At 40.2% G+C, this 18,238-nt stretch overlaps 1 protein-coding gene and 1 long non-coding RNA gene across 2 annotated transcripts in view; one reads left to right on the top strand and one right to left on the bottom strand.

Annotated features, from left to right (window-relative positions):
• Positions 1–11,112, bottom strand: part of LOC105947251 — a 41,428-nt gene extending 30,316 nt beyond the window's left edge. Inside the window, exon 1 of the long non-coding RNA XR_001170681.3 lies at positions 10,633–11,112. This is a non-coding gene — a long non-coding RNA (uncharacterized LOC105947251). The remainder of the gene's footprint in view (positions 1–10,632) is intronic.
• zfhx3 (zinc finger homeobox 3) overlaps positions 10,149–18,238 on the top strand; it is a 70,933-nt gene continuing 62,843 nt past the window's right edge. The window contains exon 1 of the mRNA XM_002937578.5: positions 10,149–10,547. The gene's annotated coding sequence lies outside the window, so the exon portion shown is untranslated. The remainder of the gene's footprint in view (positions 10,548–18,238) is intronic.

The raw sequence follows: 18,238 nt of genomic DNA, 5'->3' as shown, positions 1-18,238 counted from the left end.
AGGGATGCATATGGGCATTTTTTGCAGGGGGGGGCCCAGTGCACTCTAGTTATATCACTGATAACTACACTTCTAAAAATCTAATAGGAATGAATAGAAAGTGGGTTACAAAGTGATGATTCAGAGCTGACCACAGTTCGCTCCAGCTTACAGAGAAATACCATACATGGCCCAGCAACTCAGCTAGGGGGGCATTTACTAACATTCATTTTCTTTTATCAAGATTCATATTTCTTTTTTGTGCAACAAAATAAAAAAGTTCCCGCTTTAATGGTTTTTCTTCGTCTTTTTCTTTTGTGCTTTTTCAATTTGGATCTTTCAGTAAATGGCTAGATATTTGTGGTTTTTGTGGAAATGAGTTTAGTTGTGGTTTTCAAAAACTCTATAACCACAAAGATACAAATGTTAGTAATAAGCTCTAAAGTGTTTATATATTGGATTGATCTTGTCAACCAGAGCTTATATATCTTCTAGTCTGACGCTATGACCACATCGGTGACTAGGTTAACCAGTTTGGCTTTTTCCTTTGTAACAAGCTATAGGTAGGCTATATGATTCGCCATTGCAAGTAAGGTCTATGCACCACTATAGTTTAGCACTGGGAATAACGACTTTTATAGCCATTTATAGAGTAACAGCAGGTATTACATGTTAAAAGCAACTTGCATGGTTACAAAGTGAGCGTCTCATCACAGTTTATTTGGGGACCCTACTGACACTGGGGAAAGCAGGAAACACTGCCAGGTTCAAGGTGGCAGTAGCTACAGGGTTTATATAATCATATAGCGGCAACATGTTCTACAGTGTTTTACTTCATATACATCTGTCCCTATCCCACTGGTGCTTATATCTGTTCATTATGGTCAGAAAACCAGAATACCTAAAAGGAAAACAATTAAATTAAACCTAGCACCTTAGAACTGCAAAGGTAACTAACTGTGCTGACCAGTTTTCACTAGTATTAGAATATTTGCCATAAGACCAGTACTAAACTATACAAGAGGCTTGATGTCCAATGATATTTATGCAGCAGGCATTTGCCTTTGGAGCCATTAGACAGGTTTGAATAACTTGAAAAAATTCACCAGATCACTAGAGGATCACATATGACCAGCAGGCCTCTTTTTGGCCTGTCCTTTACTAGATTAAATGTGCTATTAAAATTCATGAGAATGTGTAACCTATCCCACCTTTAAAGATGACAATGCTGATTTATACAAATTTTCTTATGGAATTATTCTATTCCAAATTTTTAAATTAAAAATACTGGTGTAATCTGCATTTGATGTGATGATGTGGAGCCACATTAAATGATATATTTTACTGTCTGCCAGATCCCATTGGTATTTTTGTTAGCTGAGTACAAATATTTACCCAAATATGTTATTGAATGAAAACAGGCACTCTGACACCCTGAGAAATGGCAACAACCATTGATCAACAATAAAAAAAAAAGTTGTTTTTTTTTTAAAAAAATCATGCTGTTAGGACAAAAATCCATTAATTAGGGCAGATATAGATAAGCTTTTGCACTTTATATTTTAATTAACAGCTATATATCTACTTTGTAGCAATTAAAAGGAGCTAGATTATTTATTATTAAGCATACCTTTGACTCCAAACCTGAATGTCAAATTTAATCCTACTTCCATCTGGAAAAGGTTGAGAAGTACAGGGTTAGGGCATCATTCACTATTGTGCAATTTACAACATTTGAAGAGCAACCTTTATTTAGGTATTAGCAAGAGCCTGCAAGTCATCTGGCCCACAGCTGGTTGAAACTGTTGCACCAGTTGCACTCTTGCTTTTTTTCCACTTCAGTAAATGACATGTGTTGTATCCCTTACACACCTACCAATATTCCTACTCAGCCTTCATGACACCGCTGCACACAACATACTATGGGGCACAAAAACATGAGGCAAAACATGTTGTATGGAATTTGCACCTTGCCCTAATATAATTAAGTGCCTCTAACAAAAAAGCTTTATGGGGTGAAAAAGGTGCACATCAGGCAGTGCTGCATATATCACTCTATTCCCCCAGGATGCTACCAGCTTGCATATTAATTGAGACACCCAAACTAGGGAGCACAAAAGGATAAAGGGCTTTAATAAACTACACTTTGCAACTTCTGGCAGATTTTTACTTACATAACATTCCAGTGCAGGTTATTATAAAGCTGACGATACTGTGTTTTAACAGAAGGCTCAGCCCTCCTGAGTGCTTTGTATACTAGTGAACCTAACCCACCTTCCTACCACTTTGGAGCCAATAAAGACATAAAGCCTGGGCGGGATGGGGGGAGTCGGAAAGAGAGGGATCATGGCCAAATTAGTAGGCTCTGCTGTGGCAGAAAGGCCCTGATTGTCCCATAATGCTTGTGTGCCATAAGCCCTACTGCAGTCATATGCTTTTCTCAGTCTTTTAAATTCAATGACTAACATAAAACCCCATATTTCAACCTAAGTCTTATGCCTATTACTATACACCTTTAATAGCAAATGCAGTGGTATGGCACATGGGAGCCCTATATCTAACACCTGCCAAAAGCAATTGCTCTTCATTTTTTATTTGTGGGTTGTTTTTTTTTTTTTTTTTTTTTAATATTTGGCTTTTTTTTGTTGAGAAATAGTTTTTGGCGCTGGGGTCAGTGATCCCCATTTGAAAGCTGGAAAGAAATAATTAAAAACCTATAAAAAATGAAGACCAATTGAAAACTTGCTAAGATTAGGCTATTCGATAACATACTAAAAGTTAACCAGAAGGTGAACCACCCTTTTAAGTACAGGGTTCCACAGCAGCTTATGGGCCCTTGTACTTCTTCTTCATGCCTCAGGAATAATGCCTAGAAAGCGGTTAGTTAGAGGTACATCCTGACCATGCGCACCCTCTTGTATGCTGTGCTACAAATACACACAGGTACAACTATTTGTGCTCCATTCAAGCCTTATCTTCTGACACTAGTAGTAATGCTGCTTTATTGAAGCTTAATGAGAATGTGCTGCTATTGGTTTGTTTTTATCCTTTGTTTTTTTTGTTTGTGATTCTATTTTGCAGCCTGATTCTAATTTTAGTCTGATGCAAGGCTTCTACACATTATTACTGGACACCAGGGAAATATTTGTTATTGTGAGCAGAAATGCATTTACAGATCAAACACACTTTAGAGGTTTCAGGAATACTTTAGATGCTCAAAAATAGACCAGTCCATGTTTGACGCCTATGCTTGCTTTCTGCTTACCATAACAAATGTATGTGCTGCTTTATGCTGGCATCTGATCAGTGTCTAATGCCATCAAACATGGGTCAGAATGAATGTGCTCAAACCTTTAGGGAAGGTTCGTCATTTTCAAGGATTTATTCTGTTTTACAGTTATTTGAACCCCAAAACATAAATGATTCAGAGACAATGTATGAAATCCTAGGCAAAATTAATTTCCAGCATTTGTGTTTGATTTATGGTCTTGCACTTCAGCCAAAGTCCTGTAGTTCTAAATGGCTGGCTGCTGCTCATTGTTGCATGTAAGCTTTACATTGTATGTATAAATCTTGCATTGGAAAATGAGCAGGGAGTTGAGCTCCAATGTGGGAGCTGCAAAGTTTAGTTTCCAATATTTAGGTCACAGTTATATACTAGGGTTACAGTATATTTGCCACAACATGTGGCCTTTTTGAATATTTACTTAAGACACAATGATTCATTGGTTGATTTTAATATATAGTCTAGACAATGTTCATTGCTGCAGTCCTAGATCAATTCAGAATGGTGACAATCACCACCTGGGTATTGTGCAGAATTGTGAGTTACTATATATAAGAGAAATATTGGCCTTCACTGAACTGAACCCTTAGGGCTATGGTTTACAAGCTTTTTTTGACCATTACACTGCTCTCAGGTAAGACTTACAGTGAAAATACCTTTAAAATCCTTTCCCTACTTCCCACTGAAACCAGTTGGAAAGGCTCTGTCTGATACTGGAATTGACATGCTCACCACTTAAAAACTATTGTTGCACCTTTCCTGGGTGGTGCCCCCTGCCTACCATTGACAGAGAATTTACCATTACTTTAAATGAGAAGAAGTGACAGGAGAATAAAGGGGTTTAAAATGTAGCAGTTCCCACTGAGAGCACTGCTCTCAAAGGTAAAAATGCCCTGTGTGCCATATAGTCTTCTGAAGTATTTTTTATGATGATTTTAATGATTCTTGAAAACCAATGTTCCATCAAATTTATACAATGTGGAAGAAAGTTATTGTTTATGTGCTCTTTTTAAGAATCTATAAGCAAGGTAGTGAGAGTGTAGTGCAACCCTGCAAGGGGCAAGTATTATGTATTATTCAACTATATGTGTGCATATATTATTTTCTGAGTGGTCCACAATTTGTTCTTCATTTTTGTGCTATAACTTTTGTGTATGTACTGAAGCCATTAGCTTAGTAACAAACTAGGGAAATGCACATTATAATGTATAGATGTATCTGACTGACAGCATGGTAATCAAGTGTCATCCAATTTCCATGCAACTCCATAAAAATAGAAATGGGGATGTGATGGCTGTATGGTTCATCAGCTCACAGAAACATGCAGTCAGATTGCATGCCATGCTTGGATAGTGTGCCATGGGAATGCCTGACAGTGCCATGATCTGTAAAATGCCACCCACCAACTAGCAAGAGAAAAAAACAGGTTTTCATGAGACTTAAGACACATAAACAAGAGGTAACTGCTAATTATAAAGCGGGAATTTTACTCAAGTTCTTATATATCTTAGAATATCTGCATATCTTCAAAGGAAACAAAAAGACGTAAAAACAATGGGTAAGATCACAATAGTATTTTTAAATTAATCTTTAATTTTTGCATTGTAGAGGCAACTTGTAAGATCTGGACAGTTCCAATGACAATCCTTATTCTGTTAATAGCTGCGCTCCTACAGAGCGTTTTAGCACTTGTCACTGCTGATACAAATGTATCCTTTTCTGGGCCGTGCGTACCCGGCTCCCCAGGCATAAAATCTCCATAGATAACCTACGCCGCAGCTTTTGCACTGATTTTCTGTCTCCTTAAACCCACCAAACAAATACCTGCCAGAGAGACCATGCCCAGTAGTTGGGCTTTATGCCAAGGTGCAAGGAGCTGTGCGCAAATCACTTCTTCCTTCAGTCTTACAATACCAGTGTGCCAGGCTGGAATGCATACAATATGAGCAGCCAGGCCCTGCCCACACAACCAAGGCCAGCGGCTTTATGTGAGGGGGGGAATTAAAAAACAAAATATATATATATATATGTATGTATATATGTATTTATATATTATGTATTTATAAATATGTATTTGTAAGGGGAAGCGTTGTTGGTATGTTTGTGTGTATATATATATATATAGTAAATTTACTACCATACGCAAGCCCCATAACATACTATTTAACTGCTCAATTAAACATGTACCTGTAAAAAACTGCGAACACGGCAAGTGGGTACACAGCCAGCCATACTAGAAAGTGCTTCTAGCTCGAGTGATTTCATATAAGGACAATTTATAATAATACACAGGTTGGTTGGAAGGTAAAATTCATGTTAGTCGTATTAAGGTTACACTACTACACTACTATGTGTTATGCACAGGTGGGAGCTCCGTGTGTACATTCAGTGGGAGCACAGGCTGAATTGCCCTGCATTGGGCTTGCATGGGTATTATGCTGCTGCAATAGGGTCGGAGTGACCTAAGGCATCTCATGCTGCTATTATCTCCGCATAGCCGCTCCGCTGCAGGAGGAACCAATAGTGCATTGTCCCAGTAGGACAGTAGGAAGGCTTCTCAGCACCATCACCATACGCGGGAGCACTAAGCAGGGGGCACACACCAAATGAGTAGTGAAGACTATTGCCATTTGAATATTTTGCTTTCTACATTTACGGAGCTGGTCCGACAGCTGTCATTTTACCTAATACACTCTCTTTTACTCCTTCTTACTCACAATATAAATCACTATGACTTACATGTTGCAGTGATTTGCACTTCAATTGCCCCACGCTGACATAACCCTTTCTGGTCTACACGATCTGCCCTCTCTCTGAATGGCCCAAATGAGCTTCCCCTGGCTGGAGCAACTTCAGCAACATGCTTCATTTACTAGCGGCTCCTATGGCCCTATTAGCACCCAACCAGCAGCCAAGCCATTCCCTGGAAGCCTCTACCCTAGACATCTACCGCAGCAAAGAAATCTAACCAATGTTACAATTTAGATTACCCTCTTCTTTGTGCTCAAATTAAATGACCCGCATGCTTCACTCTTTCCAATGTGTGTATTCTAGGTTTTTTAGTTGTGTTTACAAATATATGTGTATGTTTGCGATATATATATATGTGTGTGTATATATATTTATTCCATATAAAACCAATAATTTAAGTAGTAACGGTCTGAACATATTAAAATCCATATTACACATCATGTTAAGACCTGGGAAAAAATATGGTATAATAAATGCAAAATATGTATATACATATATATTTTTTTCTTATGACTATTATGATTATGCAGGTATTTTGCAACAATTCTCTGACTGTACTATTTTCAAAACGGGCACACTCATATATATATATATATATATATAAATATTTTTTTTTTTTTTTACTTTGTGTATATATTTTTTACTTTGTGTATATATATCTATAGTTATAAAAACAATGTATGTGTTGGAAATAGTAAAAGCTTTCACGTAGTGCGAATATGAAGCAACAGAGAATTACTGCAAAAAGGCAAGTAAATTAGGGTGACCCTTGGTTCCCTGCCCTAGACCTATGCTTAAGCTTCATGTGTACAAACTTCAAAAGGGAACGAAACAGGACCCTTAACAGCACCCCTTACATTATAGTACAATAACTAGCATCACTCCAAATCCTCCCCAAGTCTTCTCCCGAACTAACATTCCTATCTAGCAGTCTTGAACGCCCCCAAATATCCTACAGCCCCCCTACAGTGCTGAACTCCAAGTACACTCACTGCAGAGCAAAAATATACATCCATTATATCATGCCCCCGTGTGAAACCCTACACTTTTTGCTGGGAAAGTCCTTCAAACCAAATATACACAGGAAATATCCACAGCAATATTATTGATATTTTACCAAGCTCGCAATGCCGACCCTCTTATAAAAAGAATGCACATGTGCCAGGCAAGTTGTCTACTTTTAACAAACGCAGTTTCCATCGTTTGTAAATCTGCCAGAACGAATGCACACCTGTCTGGCAGTATACCACTCTCTTATAACGAATAAATATTGTCCACAATGTGCAGGTCGTCCCTGGAACGAATATGCATAAAACCGAACAGAATGGACCAGGGTAAAACGAATATGTGAATGTCCCGAGTACGAGACACTTGAATTAACATCCGTCCCACTGAACTATGTCATCTCTATCTGTCTGTCTATCGATCCATCGATTTTGCTATCGGCATCTCTCCCAGGAAGTACACATTTCTATAGAAAAGTAGCGTGTGTTGTTTCCAACCTGATGAGGTGTGTGCAGTGTGTATTTAATCCGTGTACATATTTCCGTAGGTTCCCAGCCTAGCCAATCACTGTATCCTAAATACAGTGCTCTGTGAAGGTGAAACCTGTGAGTAATGCACAGATAGTTGTTTATAATAGGTAGTGATGGGCAGGTAACTATATAACACTATTAGTAAGCCAAAGTAGCTGGGAACATGCCAATCATTCCCGCTGGGATACTTTACATGGTTGAAAAATATGTAATATTTTCTCCCTATGTGATCCTGACCAGTAAAAGAAACTCTGGGCTGTTCTTCTTTACGAAGCTTTGTAGCATAATAAGGCAAAATCACTATGTTCCCAACAATCTCCTTACTGACTGAAAGTGGGGGATCTGCTTGCGCATCGCTGGCACACAATCTAACCTGTCCCCTCCTGATAAAGAACATGTACATGGCATATCAACTGGCACCCCAAGCCTGGCTCCAATCCTTAGTACAGAGGTGCAAAGTATTGGTGCCTGGTCTCTAGAGGAGACAGAGAGAGTGATGGGCCGAAGGAGACAGTCTGGAAAAGGAAGGAGGGAGAGACAGGTGAGTGAAGTAAGGAGGTCAGGTCACATTTAGTAGTATAAGGTAGTTCTAATCCAAAGACATCTGTCCCAGTATACTACCTTATAGTATGAATCATTTCAACACATAAATTCCAGGAAGCAAGAACACCATGGATATCACTTTTACTTATATGGACCATATTGTGCCTCATTTGTACATAGATATATTATATACGTACTCCCACACATATACAATATAAAAGATCACATATGATGATAACGTCTTTATTTGTGTTCAGTGTGTGTACATATATATATATATATATATATATATATATACACATACACACACACACACATATATATATATGTAGAAATGCACAGAAATATATTTCAACAATAACTCTTTTATACAGGTGAATTAAATGCGATAACGTACAGAACATGCCATCACGAGCAGTGCTTATCAAGAAAAGGAGACAAAATATGCACATGCAAATGTGAGAATATAAAAAGTGAGTATATACAGGTAACAGTTTTCAGCATTTAGGTGGTAGTGCCCAAATTGTGTGTACTTCACCTCTACGGTCTCTCTAAGCTATTGCCTAATAGAAACGTGCAAGCGTTCGCATGTGTGCCTGTCGTATTTGCGACTGTATGTGTATACACACACACACAAGCATGTGTTTCGATATATTTGTAGCCAATTTATATAGCAATCCCTTGGCAGGCGGGGGTGGCGGCTGATAGGACTTCTTACCTGGAAAGTGTAGCCCCCCACCTCTTGCAAAACATAAACGCCAGGTACCTCCTGCCCTTCAATGTGGCTAAGAGCAGGGCCCTTCCACTCACTACTTTTCACGTGTGCCATGGTTAGAATGGCTATACACAAGTTGGGCGCACACACTTCACAAATACACACACACACAAGTGCCAGAACAAGGAGAACAAGACACACTATCGGCGGATCTGCACACACCCAGCAGGCACAGAGACAGACTGTGGATCGCACACTGCACCTCTCTGCCGTGCACACACTACGCTGTACAGCCGACAGGCTCCGCTCCTTCCCCTGTGTCTGCATCAAGTTTCCGAGTCGGGATGGAGAGGCTCGGGCTTCTCAGCGTGCAGGTGGCTGAGGGTGGGACCTGCTGTCCTAGGAGGGGGCAGCGGCTGATTATTTGTGTCCCTGGGTGCTCGGCCAAACAAAATCAGTCCCTACAATAATATCTCAGGGTCAGTGCTGACAACACCCCTTTGCCCCTCTCTCCGCGCATTCTGCCCCTCCCCAAATTCTCCGAAGCCTTGGCACTTATAGTTAGCAGAACTTTTTCACTGTTTGTCCACTAGCCAAAGGGGCTACCAGATCAGAGAGTAGCATTTGCTGGGGGCTTCCTCCAACCGAGAGCCGCAAGAGCAACATGAAAAAAGCCGTGTTCCTACATCATGGGAAGGCTGCAGTTGTACACACATGAAACAGTGTTTTGTGTACAGATACATGGCAGGACTCTATGAGCCCCTTCTCCCGTAGCCTCTCAGCGGAGCTTTCCCTTTGCCCGTCATTCCCTAGCGAGCCCCTCTGCCTCCCCTCACCCTGCCTTCTCCTGGCGTTTGCCAAAGTGTTTCGGGTACGATCTATAAGGTGCCATTAGTGTAAATACAGTGCATATGAGACTGAAGGGTAGAGGGCAGAGATGGCAAGAGGTCTAGATAAACTTTTCTATTGTTTTCCCATCCACTTCTCCTAGAGCCCACTGTTGGGCAAGTTAAGCACAAATCTCTTACGTGCCCCTTCCTGATATCCAGTGGCAGCTGGCCTTGTCACCCCCAAATCATCTGTTCTGCACCCCTTTCATTTTCTGTTGCCCAGTTACATTTAGTTTCGCCCTTCCCCCTGTCCTGTTCCTCTGCCTCCCTCAGCACTATTCCTGTGCCCCCCTCTGCCCTATTCCTGTGCCCCCAGCCCATTCCTCTACCCTCAAGTTCCATTCCTGTGCACTGTTACCCCATCCCCACTCATTTGTTCCTCTCCCCTATCCCCTCTCCTCCCCTGTCCCTCTTTCCCCCCCAGCCCCTCTCCTCTCCTCCCCTGTCCCTCTCTCCCCCCTCTCCTCTCCCCTCTGAATCTCATTGATCCAGGCGCTGGTAATTAGCCCTTCCCGTCGTGCCTGTGTAATGAAGCACATGCGCACTGAATTAATCAGCCATTTTTTGCAGGAAACTAATTAGCAGAATAAAGATCCAAAGACTTTTTTTCTTGGCGACCATCAGATGTGAGTGCGGGCTCCTGGTGTCCGGAGCTTCTCCCCGCTCCCTATGTGCCCGGGCTGCCCTCCGGAGCCCGCTGCCCGTCTTGTACCGCTCCGGGGCTGAACCCGAGCGGCTTCATGGGACCCCGAGCCGAGCCGGAGCGGACTAACCCGAGCCGAGCCGAGCCGCGCCGTGCCGAAGCGCGCCCAGGACGCAGCGCCCGAGAGCCCGCAGCCCGAGCCTGTGTAAGTGACAACTTTGCCTACCTACTATCCCTCAGGGGCTCCCCCGGGACCCCCCTAAACTTGGGGACACAGAAGGGGTACTGACCTGTTATGGTCCGGATTCGCTGTGAGCCGGTCCTGACAGGGCGATCTGAACATGTCCGAGAGACTATGGTGTACAGCAGCTGTACAGTATATATCCAACCAGGAGACTGCTGTGTAACACTGAGATCTGTCTGTACTGTATATGTGTGTGTTGGCTGCAGTTTCTGCTGTTCCCCAGGCTATCGTGCTACACACAGACGAACTCTCCTGGATAGATGCGTGTGTGCGGAGAGAGACACATATGTATATATATATATTTCTATACATATACATGTAGCTATGGTGAAAAAGCTTATTGTAGCCTGAGTGCCCTACATTGTGCACAGAGTCCATGTGGCTCCTTAGGGTTATTCCTGGATGGCTTGTCATCTCCTGCGCTGCTTACAGGGCGCTCAGGTTCTGATTGTGTCCTACCTACTTGGTGTTCTGTCATTCTGACAGTGTGTTCTGTAGAACGTGGGGCGATGTGGGCACCATTCCTTGGGCTCTGCTACCTGCCTCTGCTGCATCGAGTGCAGTTTTATTGTGTTTTAGCACAGCCTGACCCCGTATATTGATTGTTGTGGAATAATCCTTTTTTATTCACTTACTGTGTATGGGATGTGTACATGGACACCATTGGGGTTAGTTTCATCATCTCCCATGCAAGCTGTACAGGCACAGTAATACATTGCTTTTTTACACGTTAATGCAGGATCCCTGTTCCCCACATCTCTCTTAGTAAGTATATACCAGAATAGAGGGCTTACTCTACTCAAACCTGTTTGCCTTGTCTTCTTGTACAGTGTGTGTCCTGTTTTTAATCATATCTCATACCCCCTTATTTTAAATTTTGAATGTATTTTTTTGGAGGTTGGTATGGAGGGTTATAATCAACAACCTACATCCATAATCAATATGGTTTTACTGTAAATCTTTTTTTTTTTTTTTTTTTTTCATTTCCTGTACATTGTAAGGTGTGTGTGCTGTGTTCTTCTTTGCTCATGCCTGGATTTAAATGTTTGTATTAATGTCTTCCTCATGGATGTTTGACTGCATAAATGCTTTAAAGTGGTTTATTTGTGGCCACGCTACTTTTCTTTTCTCTCTTTCCTCATTCTCTCCACTTGTGTTCAGAATTACTTTGCCTATTATGTGGTGCCCTAACGTTAAGCCAGAATGAATACAATTAGCATTAGGGGAGAGAACTGAGTATGTACTGGGGTATAATGTGCAACCTGAGTATCTCTATCTCCCTCTTAGCCTTTCTGTTGTAACTGGGTCACTTTAGCCCATGCTGGGGTCACAGGACTAAACCTCTATGCATAGTTGCCCCTAAATATTTCCAGATATTTTAGTAGTAAGTTGAAGTGAGAGAATTGCAACCTAGGGTGAGCAGGCATTGCTGCTAAACATTCTCACTCCTTCACATGGGTCACTGGAACCTATTTTATTTTCCAGCCTCTTCATCTTGCTTTTCTATTAATACAAAATTGCATGCTGCTTACACATCCACTAATTTGCTGCCTTTTTTCTTTGTTCCAATTCATTTTATTTTCTAGAAAATATTTACAGACTGTTTTTTTAATTGGATTTGTTTTATATTGATACCATTCCTCCTTTTACCATTAATAATGTAGATTTTAGAAATATTTTTTTTTAAGTCAAGAATCTACAACAATGGCTGCAGGCTTTTTATGTTTCAGGAGTTTGTGTGTATCTCTAGGCAGGCCCATCTTCCTCCTGCCAAATGTACGACCTGTACCTATCTTTCTGTACCCCCTGCTAAATATGGAATTATTTTCCTGGGGCTCAGTGACTTGCCTCCTTAGGGTCACATCAAGTTCGAGATTGTGAAGGAAGGTGCGGGAATCCTGGAATGAGAGGAATAAAAGCTGTCCGACAAAACGGGGTCAGCTCGTATGTTAAGAGAGGCGACAATAGCGCAAAGAATTAGAGAAAAGAATACCAGCTGCTCCAGTTTTGTTATTTTGCTTTTTCATCTTTCTTGCCCCTTCTGTGTGTTGTGTATACCACCCCCTTCTTTTTTTTTTTTTTTAAATTTTTCACTGTTTCCCTTTCTCTTGTGTTACAGATTGCGACCTGCCTGTAAAGTATTTGCTCTAAAGCTTAGCTAAAACAAAACCAGCAAAAAACCCTATTGAATTCAGGCAAATAAGGTTAGGTCTGCAGCTCATATTACAAAGCAGTTTTGAATATGCTGCCCATCACACCAGACCAGTTATTCCTGTTGATACAACATGAGAGGAAAAAAAAAAGCATTTAAATAGTAATTTGTTAGCACAAGAAAATGGAAAGTATTTTCTACCTTATATCGGAATAAGCCCAACCCTTGCCCCATTTTTTTTAAATTCAGCCTTTCAGATTTATTGCAATAATGTGACTGTACAGTGAATAAAGAGCAAAGTAACTGCTCTGTGCTTTTTTTTTTTTATAAATCCATTTTTATAAATAAAGTTGATAATCATATTTTTGAGCCTTTGGTGCCCAAAGATATGCATTTTTTTCAAATGGAGGGAGTCGTCGACATTGATTCTGTGGTTTTACTGTTATACGACATGTTTGTTGTTGCAAAAATCATTGCCGTGATTATGGATTTACAGATGTGGGGTGTAAAAGGAGTGGGGAGCGGTAAATATGCACACTTTCCATATTATCAGTAGCATTGTACGGAGAAGCGCCCTTGATTATTTGGACTTGGACTTATTTGCACTTTCTTTTAAGGCCTTGTGCATTGGCCTCAGAACATACATTTTTATGCCTTTCCTTCCACCTCCTATCCAATGCTAATTAGACAAAAAAAAAAACAGGTTTGCCTTGTCATTTTGAGGGCTTCCTCTTTTTCTTTTTGAAAAGTGACAACATTCTATATGCCAGATCAATGCTGTTATTGGGAATGTGAAGTCCTTCAGTGCAGTAAGTTGTCAAGGTGTTTGTTTTTTTGAAATGTCCACATTCAGTTTAGGCCTCATCGATGTCCTCTCTCTTTTTTTTTTTTAATTATTATGTAACAGAATCCATTGCTGCATTAAAAATTCAGCATTACAGGCTGACTGTAATGCTGCCTCATTAGAGGCTCTGTCTGGGTCAGTATTAAGTCAAACACAAAGCTGTGGCTTTTAGATTTAAAGCACCAATAAATATTAAGTATCTGAAAACCTGCAGTGTCTGAGGCCTTTTTTTGAATAGTATTTTCTCCTTTTTTCCAATGTTGTATGTATGTTATTTTATCTCATATACTTGGCTGTCTCTTTGTCAGAGTACCCTTTATCTGCTGAAATCGTCACATTTTCTTTCATATTTTAAGCTTTAGTGCTTGTATGTTTCTTTGCCTGCTCTGATACCTTTAGTGAACATACTTACACAGACTGCTGGGTTGTGTGTGCGCTTCACTGCAGGGTTTTTTTTTAGGGGGGGGGTACTTGAATTTGTGGACAGAATGTACTGTAATTCCTCCCATTAACTTCCCTCAACTGATTGTTGATTTGCTGCCTGCTTTATTTTTCCCTTCCGTTCCTGCATTTCCTTAAATCTTTTCTTCAGAGAGGTAAAAAAAAAAAAAAAAAAAAAAAAGAGAAAACATTGTGTAATGTTCAATTCAGTTGCAAATCGAGGCTTTCTCTGCCAGTCTCCTGCTGAGGGAACGAAAAGTGGATTCAGCGTTCTATTTTTGCATTTCATATACTTTTATTATTATTATTTTATGTAAGACTTTATTTTCTACTTAATATTTGGCCTATTTGAGTTTTATTTTATTCTCCTTCCCTTTCAGTTTGTGTAGAGAACACAAACGTTGTAGCTGAAGTGTGGCCTGAATGTGGCTCTCACTAGCTGGGTGAGTTGAACGTACAATTTTGTGTTCATCGTTTTCTTAGCTCCCAGTATTCAGAGATGGCTGAAAGTGCCTCGCTGTTGACATTTTGGCTTGCTGCGAAACCCTAGGGTAACCTCTCAGTGCTCCTCTGCTGCCGGCCTTTTGTTCTAGAAGAATTGAGCTTAGGTGCATTTTACTGACTGAAGGGCTTTAGAGACCCATGTGTGCTCTCTGCCTACAGAAATCAAGCTGCAGGGTTTGTAGTCTGAGGTGAATGAACACAAAGTGTTGGGGTTTTTTTTTTTTTATGGCAAACAAGTGGATACTGGGAGTACATACCACATATGTACCCCTTGAGTGCTTCTCAGATTACCCTCAAGTATATACTTATTATTATATTTTTATGTTCTTGCAACACTCTATACTGAGGATTCTTTTTACCTGTTAAACTGAAACAGCGACAATCATTTTCTGATTTTGTGATGATCAGCCATAAATGATAGGGAGCAAGCCACATGCTATAACCAGCCAGTTTCTTAGATTTTTCAGCCCATAGAGGAGACGTGCATTGTTTGTTATCTGTCTATCGTTGAAATATATTTACACGGTGTTTTCCATATTGGGCCTGCACTGTCCCTATCTGTGTACGTTTGTTGTCTCTTTTGTATCGTCTTTCGCCCCTTGTGATACCTGATTATGCTTTCTCTGTATTGCAGTGATACTGAATCTGCTTTATGCATCAGCCTTCTCTTTTATTGTTATTATTTTTATTTGTTTTTTTCCTTTGTGTGACACACCTTTTAAAAATAGTCTTGAATTTTTTTGAGGGAGATTAAGTACTTTTCATCACTCTCATAATGGATATGTCAGTAAGGGTGGTAACAATTTTTAACAGATTGTCAAAAGTGCGTCTGTCTTCCTCTGGTTGCGTTAAATGTTAATCATAAAATAGGTTGTGACTGGATTTGGGGAGTTGGGTGTATACACTTATTATTTTTTAGCACTTATTAGAATACTTAGAATATACCCTTTTAGGGTGTACATAAAGGTTGTCATGCGTGCAGAGGCTACAAACCCGCAGCCAATCTCAGCCAGTGTTTCCCTAAACCCGCCTTTGCCTGCAGAGAATATCCAGTTAGGGAAACAGAGCTTTGGTCTCCACAGCAACAAGACCTGAAGGACATTCATCAAAATATATAGATATATATTTATATATAAATATATGAATTTCCCAACACATTGTTACGCAGAGCAGCATGGTATAAAAGGTTCTACACAATTTTTACTCATCAGCAATTAAAAGCACATTTCTCCATGCAGCGCCAGCCTTACGTGAGTCCTACAAAGGCATCTGTCTCATTTAAACTTCACTTGAAGGATTATGTGCATCACTTCCTCAATCCTCATAGACAGGTATGAGAGGAAAGCTGCAGGTAAACTAGTTTTGCGTATGGCCTATTTGGGTTGCGGGGCAAGCTACTTGCTATACGCTGATTCCTCTAGTTCATTATGTTTGTAGTGGGCCTTTTTAACGTATTGAAAATGAGAAACCCTTTTCTCATAGCTGCTCTTGCTTTATCTTAGAATTACTACTCCTGCGCACACGGATATGACCGTTCCGTCTAACCATGGTGCACGTGTTTTTTTTTTTTTACAATACCCAGACTTCTACTTTATGGGCATCCTGAAGCTATTGGATATGATATTTAATAAACATCACTGGTATAGGAAAGGTGGGGTCATCCTCTCATGCAGATGGAATTTTTCCCTCATTACTATTTCTTGTTTCATTGTCTGCATTTTAATTGCTTCTCTATGCAGACTTTACACACATACAAGTATAAATAAAAAGTTGGTTCTTGCGGGCTGCCAGGCTGTGTGCATGCGTGAGTGAATTTTGATGGATGTGAACATTTCTAAATTTGCTTCTGACTTCCACTCATGTACAGAATCTTAATTACATGTGTGTGTGCTGCTTTTTTGATGAGTTTATGAAAACCCTCCTTGTCTGGCTTTTTCTTACAAAAGCCATGTTTGGATGCAGAATACCATGCTTTGCTTTTCCTAGCTGGCACAGAACTGAGATTTGTACATCATCATGGCTTATATAATTTCTCTTTTCAAAGTCAATAATTCTTGCGTGAGCAGTTGTTAACACTTTGTCCTGACCCCCGGTATCACTGAACTTGATAGAGTTGCATCTTATTGCTGCACAATAATAATAGTGAGATTAGGCCTGATTAGAGAAGCAGGACATGCCTGTGGCTGTGTTGGGAGGGTCTGAATCTTACTTTTCATGGTATTGCTGCATTATTCTTGGCAAAAGGCAGAATGTTCCGCCCATAGAGTGACTGTAGTAGATGCTGTATGCGTGCCCCCAGATGACGTTCATACACATAGGTTGTATCTTTTGTTTCATTTAATTTTTGTGCCACTTAACCCATTCCCTCTGTCATTTTGGTTTGAATTGGAATACATCAAAAGTAGGTAAATATCCCAATAGCTTTGGTGATTTTACCCCTGAACAATGAGTCAAGCAGTACTCATTGAATTGTGTGACACAATGAATATGAAATTTTGTTACATGGGTTTTTTGACATGCCTTTTGTATATTGCTGTGTAGTGGCCTTCTGTGCTCTTTAGCGAGTTCAGACTCAGGCTGAACAGTTTGTGTCAGGGGGAAAGCTGAAGCTCCAGTGAGGAGTGTGGGTACCCCTCTGCCCCCCCGCATGTTATGAGGTGACAATATTTTGGTTTAATGCAAGAGAAAGATGCTCCCCAGAACCACTTGCACACACGTCTTAGTATTTTAGAGCACAGGGAGGGGGATTTTTTGTCTTGGAATCATAACAGAGACAATGCTGTGGTTATGATAAAGGCTTTTGCATGCTTTTTGTGACTGTAGCGATTTAAGTAACCCATACCCACAAACCTTGAGGTCCTTTGTTATAAAGAATCACAAATACATTTTCCCTTATCAAGAAATGTATGTATTGCTTTTATTTTTCTTCAGAGATGGATGGGTGACACAGTATGACCGAAGGCCAAAGGCACTTAGGCATCAGTATTCACATGTTTCTGTTTATTCATAATTTTGATATATTTAAAATTCTCAGACTACTGTTCCTAGAGAATGTTGCTGGATCTCAGGGGGAATATTGGTTTTAAGAATTTTTTTCATCTGAGATTATTCCCTGCTAAGTGGTATATTCCAGTTAGAGACATTAGAGGCAGTACTGCTCTGCAGAGCTCTTTTAAATTAATATAGACCAGAGCCCAGCTAGTGCCATATCACGTGGCAGCGCATCAGGTTCTACATTATTCAGATTGTTGTAGTGTACCTAGAACTACTTTCTCAAAAACATAGCACCCCCCAATAGCCATTAAATACAGTTCTGTTGGCGTTCTTTGCTGCAGCTGTCTAGTCGCCAAAGAGCTTTTATAGGAGTTGTAGTTTCCAAATGAATTAGCCAAAATATTTAACAAATATGTAACAATTCTGCAAGGGTTTTTTTTTATATATCTTTTGTGATCTGAATCATGTTATGTCTGAAAACGATATATTCTGCCCACATTTGGATCTGCCTTCGAATTCTGATTACAGTACAAAAGGGGTTCTGTGGATACTTCTGGAGTTTCCATTAGGGAGGATATTTTGACATAGAGATAGGGACAAGCCTCCAACTGAAATTTCATAAAAATGTCAGATTGTAGGTCACCTACATTGGCTTTCTGTTTGCTTCTCTCTGTTTTTGTCTCAGATTCAGACTTGATTGCTGCATCATTTCAGTCT

This window comes from Xenopus tropicalis, chromosome 4, assembly GCF_000004195.4.
Source record: "Xenopus tropicalis strain Nigerian chromosome 4, UCB_Xtro_10.0, whole genome shotgun sequence".
NCBI classification, from domain to species: Eukaryota; Metazoa; Chordata; class Amphibia; order Anura; family Pipidae; genus Xenopus; species Xenopus tropicalis.
Note: the sequence above shows the minus strand (reverse complement) of the source record. Positions and strands in the feature narration are given on the sequence as shown.